Genomic DNA, 13122 nt, shown 5'->3' on the forward strand with positions numbered 1-13122 from the left:
CGAACGGATACCAACGCTCCTCGGTTTTTTATTCTAAATCCATCAAGTGCCTTAACTCGGGATATATTTCAGTCATTCATATGAGATTTGCTGCACACGTCCCTACTGTCATATGAGGTACACTTACTAATATTCGTTTTTGAGTTATTGTCAAAGTAGCATTTTCTACACAATACCGACGATACCAGGGTGATAACAATACCTCGACGTACTGTTTTTCGAAAAAATAGACCCCGTTAAAATAGTAAGTAAATTTGTACAAGAGTGTTGGTTTTTGTGTTTTAGTTTTTTCTCAAATAATTGAATTAAATGTCAACATTGGAACAAAGAAAAAAAGCGCCGTTAAATGTACAAGTATTGGACAATAACGCTTTACAGTGCAATATTTACATTTGCCTGGTCCTTAGGGAAGATAAAACTTGACGTTCATATCGTAATATTTACACCTCAACTTCCATTCCTTAATGAACTACCTTTCGGCAATTGCATTTATCGATCGATATACGCAACATCTTCGGATCGCGATTCATCGCATAACAATATACATGAAAACTATTTATCTTGTTATTGTTTGTATTGTGTCAGCAGGTCCCGTAAAATATAAATTAACATTTCAATAAAAATGTTAATTTATTATATTTTAAATGTATTACCGCCATAAGTGATTCAATTTTACGTTTAAAAGTGATTTCAAGTGGTTGATCTTTTCCCGTTTATTGTGACGTCTTTTGAAAAAATGTTTCCGGTTACAGTCGGGTCGTTCTATTTACAGAATGGGTAAGAAAGGATTTCTGAAAAGTTTTTTTTAAGTTAATTAAAGTATGCTTTAACAATTCTTGAATGGAATAATGAACTATTGGTGTAAATATAAGGAATGAATTGCGGGGATATGAACGCAATTGGGCTGGTCAAAGTACGCATGGAGTCCTTCGAGCTCAACACGCTTTGACCAACCCAATTGCGTTCATACCCTGATAATGACATCAACCCCGCAATTCATTCCTTAAATAACACGCAAGGATTCATGCAGCCATTGCGTATTTCAATACTGGATTAGCGCGACGTCATTTAACCCATGATATACGATTTTACAAAATCAGTTACTCTTTTGTATCACATGCTTACCCTTGTTTTTTGTGTAATATACCCGTTACGAATATTTTTATCTTACACATGTGTAAGATAACATATCAGACATTTCTATTGGCTAGACTAATCACACACGACCTAGATATCCCTCCGCATTGTTTGTAAACAAAATGGTTTAAACGCTAACAAATACTTCATTCGGAACTCCTCGGCCATTTTTTATCGAAAACAACCTCAGATGTATTTGGACGGTTTACATACTCAAAAAAGTGGTACGTTTTAAAAGTTCGCTGCAAGTACATCGCGTAGTACTTTTATTTAGCAGTTAAACTTATGACTGAAATCTTGTGAATATTAATTATGTTTGCAATAATACTATCACTGGCAATCAATTTAAACTTAGATCAATAAATGCATCTCTAAAACACTACATTTAATTAATGATATAATTTAAAAATGTACGAACTACCGGGTACTTCAATTGTTGTACCGGCATACATCCTCGAGGTTGTGTTCGATAAAAATGGCCGAGGAGATACTTAATTAATACCTCAATAATTAAGCTGTAGGGCTTCCAGGAGACAAATGGCTAACGAATCATAGTGCCAGAAAGCATCTTGTTCACAAACTTTCTGATAACAATGTTCCGCCAACCAGCTCATGCAGATCACTAGTCACAGAAATATCCAGTCAGTCAACAATACAGCCACATTAGTGACAAACAACATAAGAACATTTCAAACATCTCCATCTTGACAAACACAGTCAATATGCAATCAATGTAATTTGCTTGCCAGTTTAATCAGCTGTCGGTTACCGAAAACACAAACACGAATTCCGCAGCACAGGCTTCTCCTTACACATCCCATGATGGCAAGAACATCATATTCCCTGGAAACATTCTTGGTGGAACTTTTTCAATATCAACATGCAGTACAGAGTAAGGCTTCGCCGTAATCATCTGCATGTAGTGAAACACCATGTACACTAAGAAAACGCTGCAAAATCATCGTAGGAAGCGACAGTGAACAACTTTTAAATCCATGCACACAGTAAAACTTAACAGACCGATGTAGGTCACATAAACCGCTTAAATGCATGTACTCTCAGTGTGACGTCATCAAATTGTGTACTTACGAGTATTGTGTGTTTTTTTGGTTAAAATTATTCGTTTTTCATGTTGTTGGATATTTTACTACACATTTTTATTTACTGTAAAATCATTAATGTTCGTGGGGCATTAATGTTCGTGGTTTTCGTGGGTTGGGTGATCCACGAATTCAAGATCCCACGAAATATAAACCCTTTATTCACTTTTTCAATTGCCTTGTTACGTACATACTCTAGTATATTATTTACAGAGGTCGCAGTATACAGTGTTAAAACCTGTCTCACTGTATAACTTACGATCATTATTATGTTAATATATTATAACTGCCTTTAACAAATAATGAACCAAATCAATTAAATGTGTTTTATGCAGCAAATGACAGTTATAAGCACGTGTTTCAACGTGTGCTGTTAATGAATATCTCCAAGTTTACAAGATGTGCGTGATGAGTGTCTGTACTCGATTTTTTTATTTAATAAAATAATTAATCGATTACTAGTACATTGAAGGTTACTAAGCACCGAACGTGACGCACCTTTTCGGTGTTTTCACAGTTTGCAAAATTCTTAATTGGCATTCAATGGGTTCCCCTATCTGTATTTATGATCAGGGTACATCTTCTTTTATTACCTTTATTCCCAATTAAATTGATAAGTGACATGGGTATATGCACTAATTGGCATGTCGTACCACATTAGCGAGTGTCAAAAACCGAGTGACGTAGAAGACAGAAATCACGGGCCAGCGCGTGGATATTATGCAGACGATCTAGGACGATCGGATCTTCGAATTCAAGTACCCACGAATTTTTTTTTTCTGCAAACCACGAAATTTCATGCCCACGAACATTAATGATTTCACAGTATGTGACGTGTTAAACGCCGTTAGGGCCATCGCCTATGAATGTGTTGATCTGAAACGCGATACTCGATAGCACGATGATGAAAACGCGAAATCACGAAACTACGATGATGAAAACGCGACAGTACGATGATGAAAACGCGACAGTGCGATAACGAAAACGCGATAATACGGCAGCACGATGATGATAATGCGATAAACTATCGTTTTTTCACCATTTCGTACTATCGCGTTTTCATCATCGTACTATCGCGTTAACATCATCGTACTGTCGCCTTCCGGTGCGCATGCGCAAGGAAGAATGGGCGAAACTATTTCCCAGTCTCTCACCGTATTATCCGGTCTCATCCGGTCTCCTAATTCCCGGTCCCTAGGTATTGAAATAACTTCAGGCAACGGATTGTGTTGCCGATGTTTGGTAAACAAAATCGACAACTTCATTTGCTTTAAAAAGGCGCGCTACTAAATGCATCTTCTCACGTTTCAGGTTCACAATGTAAACTTTGTATGGTAATTTGGATCTTTTTGTAAAATTGATTATCTGACTTATCGTCGTTGTTTTCATAAATGTTTGAAAAATAAGCCATTAAATGCAAAAATACACAAAAGCGTTTGTAACTCAAAGAGCATGAATTTACAACAAAAGCACCTTCACATGCCAACGCTCCTCCGGTGTTGTTTTTTTTCTAAATCGCTCAAGGGCCTTAAATGAAGACATATTTCGGTCATAACTATGAAACTTGAGGTACAATTACTTATACACGACGGGTGATTATTGGAGCCATAACATTTTGTTATGTGTTGAAAATGCTCCAACGCGTCTTCCGTTATAGTGCCAATGAGTGGAATATGGATGTAAACAGTGAGTATGGTTTCTTATTTTTCATTTTTAGAGGTTTATGCGAGTAAATATTAAAAAATGGAGAATGTAGTTCCACATAGGAATGGCCATGAGTTGTTCTTAATGTAAAAGTTTTGAATAAAATTTAATATCTGATCGTCTAGAACTTGCAGAACTTGCTAGACGTTAGTGTTGACAACGTAAAAATCTGGATTTTTGTGAGAATTGTTCTCGTACCTTAGGTTTAAGCTTTATTTTTACATGTGTGTGACTTTTTTATTGACAAAAGGTTGCCGCGTTACAAATTTTAGAACTTTATTTGTTATACTTGCTGCACTATGCTCGATTTTCTGAACGTTGTGGTGCCAATGAATAGGTTGTGGTGCTCATGAATAGTAATTTACACCAAAAACACAAATAGATAGACGAAGTTGAGTTTATGAGGGGAAATCCTCCAAGTTTTTCCACCCAAATATTTGATCAGTCGAGCTTCGTTTCACTTTTAAAGTATCGTTGATTCTGCCATCGTAGAGTCCAAACACACCACCTGGAAAGCAAGAAGACCAGTGCATATGATAGACAGAAATATCAGGACTATTTGAAGTCAAGCCAATTATTAGTTTTATGTATTGCCTGTACATATAATATCATGTTTCGCTTTTCAAAACATGTCAGATTTGTAAAACCGTTGTATATCCTTTAAGAACTAAAAACCGTTTCATTTTAGTACATCACCTTCCATCCACATTGTTCTAACTGGACATTTTAAAACGACTAAGCAACTCGTTAAAACGACTTACGTATTCCATTTAAACGACATAATGGGAAGAAGATTTATTACACATCCAATAAGCCATACGGCCCATGAGGACAAACAATATTTACAAACATTTACAATGGTACATACACATACAAGATAAGGAGAAAGCCCACATTAATTGTTTAAACAATACTCTGAAGAAAATAATGATACATGTACTTGTAATAGAAAGTTTTATCACATGCTACACCTTGTTTCCGGTTTAATATAACCATCACGTATTTTTTTATATTACACATGTGTAATATAACATTGCTCTTCATCTATTGGTCAGAAAATATATCGCTCCGCATTTATAGAAAAAGTTAATTGGCAAAAAGGAACTGCTAATTGGTAATATTCCTGTATACCAAACCTTCAATTCTTATTTTATTTCTATAATAAATATTTGTTTTGTTAGAGTAGTTGAATTTCTTTCTAAATATTAAGAGGATAACAAAGTATGTCGTCTTGATATTTGAAAAAGCAAATTTAAAAGCGTCCAAAATTTAGTTTATTTTAACCGAAAATGAACATAAACATTATGACGTCACATCTACTAGATGACGTCATAATGTTTATGTTCACTTCCGGTATAACAGAAAGAAAGATTTCGTTAAAATTAAAGTGTTTACAGTGTGATTTTTACTGGATATCATCTGAGAATGCATTCTTAAATAAACGGAATTTAAACGATCGGGTATATATGCTGTTTTAAATAAATCCTGGTACTACATTCCTGCAATGCATGTAGCGCGGGAAATGACAACACTTGGTGATATTCGGCTCATCAGCCTCGCAGGTGAAACAGGTAGGGTTTTTTTACCGGAAAAAGCATGTGATAAATATAATCTGACACTCGTTGTCATTTAATACCAATTTTTATTAAACTCGTCCAGGAAAACTGTTAGTAAGCTCGCCAAAGGCTCGCTAACTAACAGTTTTCCTGAACTCGTTTAATAAAAATTGGTATTAAATGACAACTCATGTCAGATTCTCTATATCTAACACTGCAATATACAATTGTATTTTTATAGAATAAGTCAGACTTGAATTGATAACAAAACCATTTAAATAAGTCGAATTTTAATCTGTTTATACATTAAATGTGCAAGTCTATTAACATATCTAACCATGTTGGGTCATACCTAGCCACTGGTCGAAAACGAAAGAGTGTCTAGGAATTTTGACGTGGTGACATTCAAATAAATATACACAATATCCAATGCGCAATATGTCGTTTTAATAAGGTTAGAAAGTTGTTCAAACGAAAAACGAAACTGATATCACTAGAAGGTAAGTTGTTTTAACGTGTTACTATAAGTCGTTTTCTAAGGGTTCCTTAAAGCTATGTATAACAATCTTAATTGATGTGTTAAGACACCAGGTGGCGAAACTAATTTGTTTCCATGTAACATCGGATCAAGACAGGGGAATAAATCAAGTTCGATAATGTTTGTTCTATTCATAAATGAGTTATCTACTCTTTACGGGGAAACTATGGTTCAAAGATCTTCATAACTAATGAAATACCAGATATTGTGTCCCTAATGTTTGCAGATGACATAGCTAATTGTGCAGAAATGGTTTCCAAATTACAACAACAACTAAACGTAACAGATAACTTTTGTTCAACTACGGGTATGGATGTCAACTTTGATAAGACTGAAATGAATGTTTGCATTTCTGCAATTTCATCGGCTGGAAATGTAGGTTGTATTCTAATCATGTATCGATTAATTACCTTGACACAACTTCGTGCTTTTTTGTTCACGCTGTATGTTATGTATTTTGGCCTGTGGCCTGTAACTACTAAAAAACGTCATTTAAAAAGAGTGTAAAGCGCTTGCTCAAACGGAAGGCGAAGGGGCAAGAGAGCAAAAGTACGGAGCGAAGACACGAATGCGCAAGCGCAAAGACACGAATGCAATGGAGCAAAGGGACGAAGGCGGAGTCGTGAAGGGACGAAGGCAAAAGGAGGCTATAAGTATCTTCCATGGCCGAGAGTGTATGATAGGTTCATCCGGACCCGAGCCGATGGTATTTTGCGGAAACGAGGTTTACCGAGTTTCCGCAAAACACCCTGCACGAGGTTTTGGATGATCCTATCTTACACGAGCGGCTATGGTAGATGCTTTTTCTCCCACCTCAGTTAAACAAAATAAAGTAAAAATGTATCTTTTTTGCTGGAACTCTTTTGTGAGTAGTGAAAATAAATGCATATGGATATGTGATTATTCGTGGTTTTAATGGATATGCGCGCAGTGATTCAGATGTTAATAGTCAAACCGCTCTTTAAATAGTTCTGAGGAGAGTGAAGCATAATGTCTTGAAAGGTGCATGAAAACTATTTTTTGGTGACATTTGGAGTGTGAATTAATTAATTAGCATTCTAAATATTGCCACAAGACAAGGTTTATATGATGCTACAGACAACTGTCTTCAACAAGGGGGGTAATTACAATGTGGCGACAATTAAAAAGGAGTTCCATACGGGCATTTTATCTTTGCCCCTGGGCAAGATAAGAATTTCTAGCATGGTTAAATTATTGGATCTACTTATCTGAGGTGGGAGAATTTCGTGTCTTTGCGTCTTCACCTTCGTATCTCCGCTCCTTCGCCTTCGTACTTTCGATCAGTCGTGTCTTCGCCTTCGTATATACTTTCGTACTGTCGTGTCATCGCCTTCGTACTTTCGTACTGTCCTGTCTTCGCCTTTGTACTTTCATACTGTCGTGTCTTCGCCTTCGTACTGTCGTGTCTTAGCCTTTGTACTTTCTTACTGTCGTTTTTTCGCTTTTGTGCTTTCGCAATGTCATGTCTTTGGCGTCGTTCTTTATCGTCTCCATGTGAGAACGAAGACATGATGGCCATAACGGACCACCGTAAAATAATTTAAAATAATTTCGATACCCTTTAGTGACACTGCGAAGAAGCGAAACTGACACAATCGCAGTTAAATCTATAACCGAGATAACGTTTTACCATAAGTATTGCTACAAATAAGAAAAAGCAGTAAATATTCAATCAAGTAGACAACCAAAGCAGGTGTGCATGAAAAGTGAGTGTAAGGCGGTGCAGTTGAAAATAGAGAAACTCCGAAGAAGATGGCGGCGAAACTTTAGAAATAAATATCTGTCTGGCATTTTTTAACCAGGTTTTCAACGAAAACCAGGTTACTAGAATGAGGTTGTCGTTGGGCGGGCGGGCGGGCGGGCGTCAAACATTGGTTTCTGTTTAATAACTTTAGTTAGCATTGATAGATTGATGAACTTGGTATGTAGATAGCTTATGGGAAGAGCTAGCTTGGGATTGCTTTTGAGGGGGGTGGGGCTAAGGTCAAGGTCACTGTTACTAAAAATAGAAAAATGGTTTCTGCCCAATAACTTTAGTTAGCATTGATAGGTATTGACGAAACTTGGTGTGTAAGTTGCTAGTGAAGAGCTAGCTTGGGATTGCTTTTGAGTGGGGAGGGGCTATGGTCAAGGTCACTATTACTTAAAATAGAAAAATGGTCAAGGTCACTGTAACTTAAAATGGAAAAATGGTTTCTGCCCAATAACTTTAGTTAGGATTGATAGATATTGACGAAAGTTGGTGTGTAGGTAGCTTATGTGAAGAGCTAGCTTGGAATTGCTATTGAGGGGGGAGGGACTAAGGTCAAGGTCACTGTTACTAAAAATAGAAAAATGGTTTCTGCCCAAGAACTTTATTTAGCATTGACCGATATTGATGAAACTTGGTGTGTAAGTTGCTTATGTGAAGAGCTAGCTTGGAATTGCTTTTGAGTGGGGAGGGGCTAAGGTCAAGGTCACTATTACTCAAAATAGAAAAATGGTCAAGGTCACTGTTACTTAAAATAGAAAAATGGGTTCTGCCCAATAACTTTAGTTAGCATTGACCGATATTGATGAAACTTGGTGTGTAGGTAGCTTATGTACAGAGCTAGCTTAGGAGTGCTTTTGAGGGGGTGAGGCTAAGGTCAAGGTCGGCTGTTACTAAAAATAGAAAAATGGTTTCTGCCCAATAACATAAGTTAGCATTGATAGATATTGATCAAACTTAGTGTGTAGGTAGCTTATGTGAAGAGCTAGCTTGGAATTGCTTTTGAGTGGGGAGGGGCTAAGGTCAAGGTCACTATTACTCAAAATAGAAAAATGGTTTCCGCCCAATAACTTTAGTTAGGATTGACATATATTGATGAAACTTGGTGTGTAGGTAGCATGTGAAGAGCAAGCTTGGAATTTCTTTTGAGGGGGGTGGGGTCAAGGTCACTGTTGCTAAAAATAGAAAAATGGTTTCTGCCCAATAACTTTAGTTAGCATTGATAGATATTGATGAAACTTAGAGCGAAGGTAGCTTATGTGAAGAGCTAGCTTGGGAGGTGGGGTCAAGGTCACTGTTCCTTAAAATAGAAAAATGTTTTTCTGCCCAACAACTTAGTTAGAATTGATGGATAGTAATGAATCTTAGTGTGAATATAGCTTATATGAAGCTGCAGATTGAACTTGCTCATACAACAAATTAATTGGCTATAATTTCTGATTGCCCATAACAAAAATCTGGTTTCGTCGCATTGCGGCGCTTCTAGTTTTATTTGATAAGTAGTATTACATATATATTTCCCATAAATGGTGTCGTCCTATCGACTCTAATTTATTAGAAAAACCTCCGACGAATCTGCTGTTTACAAACTTGGAACGCCCTAAACTCACTCCCCGTGTACACACATTGCTCATAAAACTTTCACGCTCATGGAATTTTATTATCAAATTATAAATGATTAAAATTTATATACAGGTCGTGCAGGACTAATGGTATCTTCTAACGCTTCAGAGAGGCATTGTAAACTCAACGTGTATGGTAATGTGAATATTTTTAACAATGATTATCAGACCGATCGTCGCCTTTTTCATAAATATTTTAAAAAGTATGCCATTAAATGCATATTTTACAGGATAACGTTTGTAACTCAATGATCATGAACTTACAACAAGAGCACCGCGAACGGATACCAACGCTCCTCGGTTTTTTATTCTAAATTCATCAAGTGCCTTAACTCGGGATATATTTCAGTCATTCATATGAGATTTGCTGCACACGTCCCTACTGTCATATGAGGTACACTTACTAATATTCGTTTTTGAGTTATTGTCAAAGTAGCATTTTCTACACAATACCGACGATACCAGGGTGATAACAATACCTCGACGTACTGTTTTTCGAAAAAATAGACCCCGTTAAAATAGTAAGTAAATTTGTACAAGAGTGTTGGTTTTTGTGTTTTAGTTTTTTCTCAAATAATTGAATTAAATGTCAACATTGGAACAAAGAAAAAAAGCGCCGTTAAATGTACAAGTATTGGACAATAACGCTTTACAGTGCAATATTTACATTTGCCTGGTCCTTAGGGAAGATAAAACTTGACGTTCATATCGTAATATTTACACCTCAACTTCCATTCCTTAATGAACTACCTTTCGGCAATTGCATTTATCGATCGATATACGCAACATCTTCGGATCGCGATTCATCGCATAACAATATACATGAAAACTATTTATCTTGTTATTGTTTGTATTGTGTCAGCAGGTCCCGTAAAATATAAATTAACATTTCAATAAAAATGTTAATTTATTATATTTTAAATGTATTACCGCCATAAGTGATTCAATTTTACGTTTAAAAGTGATTTCAAGTGGTTGATCTTTTCCCGTTTATTGTGACGTCTTTTGAAAAAATGTTTCCGGTTACAGTCGGGTCGTTCTATTTACAGAATGGGTAAGAAAGGATTTCTGAAAAGTTTTTTTTAAGTTAATTAAAGTATGCTTTAACAATTCTTGAATGGAATAATGAACTATTGGTGTAAATATAAGGAATGAATTGCGGGGATATGAACGCAATTGGGCTGGTCAAAGTACGCATGGAGTCCTTCGAGCTCAACACGCTTTGACCAACCCAATTGCGTTCATACCCTGATAATGACATCAACCCCGCAATTCATTCCTTAAATAACACGCAAGGATTCATGCAGCCATTGCGTATTTCAATACTGGATTAGCGCGACGTCATTTAACCCATGATATACGATTTTACAAAATCAGTTACTCTTTTGTATCACATGCTTACCCTTGTTTTTCGTGTAATATACCCGTTACGAATATTTTTATCTTACACATGTGTAAGATAACATATCAGACATTTCTATTGGCTAGACTAATCACACACGACCTAGATATCCCTCCGCATTGTTTGTAAACAAAATGGTTTAAACGCTAACAAATACTTCATTCGGAACTCCTCGGCCATTTTTTATCGAAAACAACCTCAGATGTATTTGGACGGTTTACATACTCAAAAAAGTGGTACGTTTTAAAAGTTCGCTGCAAGTACATCGCGTAGTACTTTTATTTAGCAGTTAAACTTATGACTGAAATCTTGTGAATATTAATTATGTTTGCAATAATACTATCACTGGCAATCAATTTAAACTTAGATCAATAAATGCATCTCTAAAACACTACATTTAATTAATGATATAATTTAAAAATGTACGAACTACCGGGTACTTCAATTGTTGTACCGGCATACATCCTCGAGGTTGTGTTCGATAAAAATGGCCGAGGAGATACTTAATTAATACCTCAATAATTAAGCTGTAGGGCTTCCAGGAGACAAATGGCTAACGAATCATAGTGCCAGAAAGCATCTTGTTCACAAACTTTCTGATAACAATGTTCCGCCAACCAGCTCATGCAGATCACTAGTCACAGAAATATCCAGTCAGTCAACAATACAGCCACATTAGTGACAAACAACATAAGAACATTTCAAACATCTCCATCTTGACAAACACAGTCAATATGCAATCAATGTAATTTGCTTGCCAGTTTAATCAGCTGTCGGTTACCGAAAACACAAACACGAATTCCGCAGCACAGGCTTCTCCTTACACATCCCATGATGGCAAGAACATCATATTCCCTGGAAACATTCTTGGTGGAACTTTTTCAATATCAACATGCAGTACAGAGTAAGGCTTCGCCGTAATCATCTGCATGTAGTGAAACACCATGTACACTAAGAAAACGCTGCAAAATCATCGTAGGAAGCGACAGTGAACAACTTTTAAATCCATGCACACAGTAAAACTTAACAGACCGATGTAGGTCACATAAACCGCTTAAATGCATGTACTCTCAGTGTGACGTCATCAAATTGTGTACTTACGAGTATTGTGTGTTTTTTTGGTTAAAATTATTCGTTTTTCATGTTGTTGGATATTTTACTACACATTTTTATTTACTGTAAAATCATTAATGTTCGTGGGGCATTAATGTTCGTGGTTTTCGTGGGTTGGGTGATCCACGAATTCAAGATCCCACGAAATATAAACCCTTTATTCACTTTTTCAATTGCCTTGTTACGTACATACTCTAGTATATTATTTACAGAGGTCGCAGTATACAGTGTTAAAACCTGTCTCACTGTATAACTTACGATCATTATTATGTTAATATATTATAACTGCCTTTAACAAATAATGAACCAAATCAATTAAATGTGTTTTATGCAGCAAATGACAGTTATAAGCACGTGTTTCAACGTGTGCTGTTAATGAATATCTCCAAGTTTACAAGATGTGCGTGATGAGTGTCTGTACTCGATTTTTTTATTTAATAAAATAATTAATCGATTACTAGTACATTGAAGGTTACTAAGCACCGAACGTGACGCACCTTTTCGGTGTTTTCACAGTTTGCAAAATTCTTAATTGGCATTCAATGGGTTCCCCTATCTGTATTTATGATCAGGGTACATCTTCTTTTATTACCTTTATTCCCAATTAAATTGATAAGTGACATGGGTATATGCACTAATTGGCATGTCGTACCACATTAGCGAGTGTCAAAAACCGAGTGACGTAGAAGACAGAAATCACGGGCCAGCGCGTGGATATTATGCAGACGATCTAGGACGATCGGATCTTCGAATTCAAGTACCCACGAATTTTTTTTTTCTGCAAACCACGAAATTTCATGCCCACGAACATTAATGATTTCACAGTATGTGACGTGTTAAACGCCGTTAGGGCCATCGCCTATGAATGTGTTGATCTGAAACGCGATACTCGATAGCACGATGATGAAAACGCGAAATCACGAAACTACGATGATGAAAACGCGACAGTACGATGATGAAAACGCGACAGTGCGATAACGAAAACGCGATAATACGGCAGCACGATGATGATAATGCGATAAACTATCGTTTTTTCACCATTTCGTACTATCGCGTTTTCATCATCGTACTATCGCGTTAACATCATCGTACTGTCGCCTTCCGGTGCGCATGCGCAAGGAAGAATGGGCGAAACTATTTCCCAGTCTCTCACCGTATTATCCGGTCTCATCCGGTCTC

Source organism: Mya arenaria, chromosome 3 (genome assembly GCF_026914265.1).
Source record: "Mya arenaria isolate MELC-2E11 chromosome 3, ASM2691426v1".
Classification (NCBI taxonomy): domain Eukaryota; kingdom Metazoa; phylum Mollusca; class Bivalvia; order Myida; family Myidae; genus Mya; species Mya arenaria.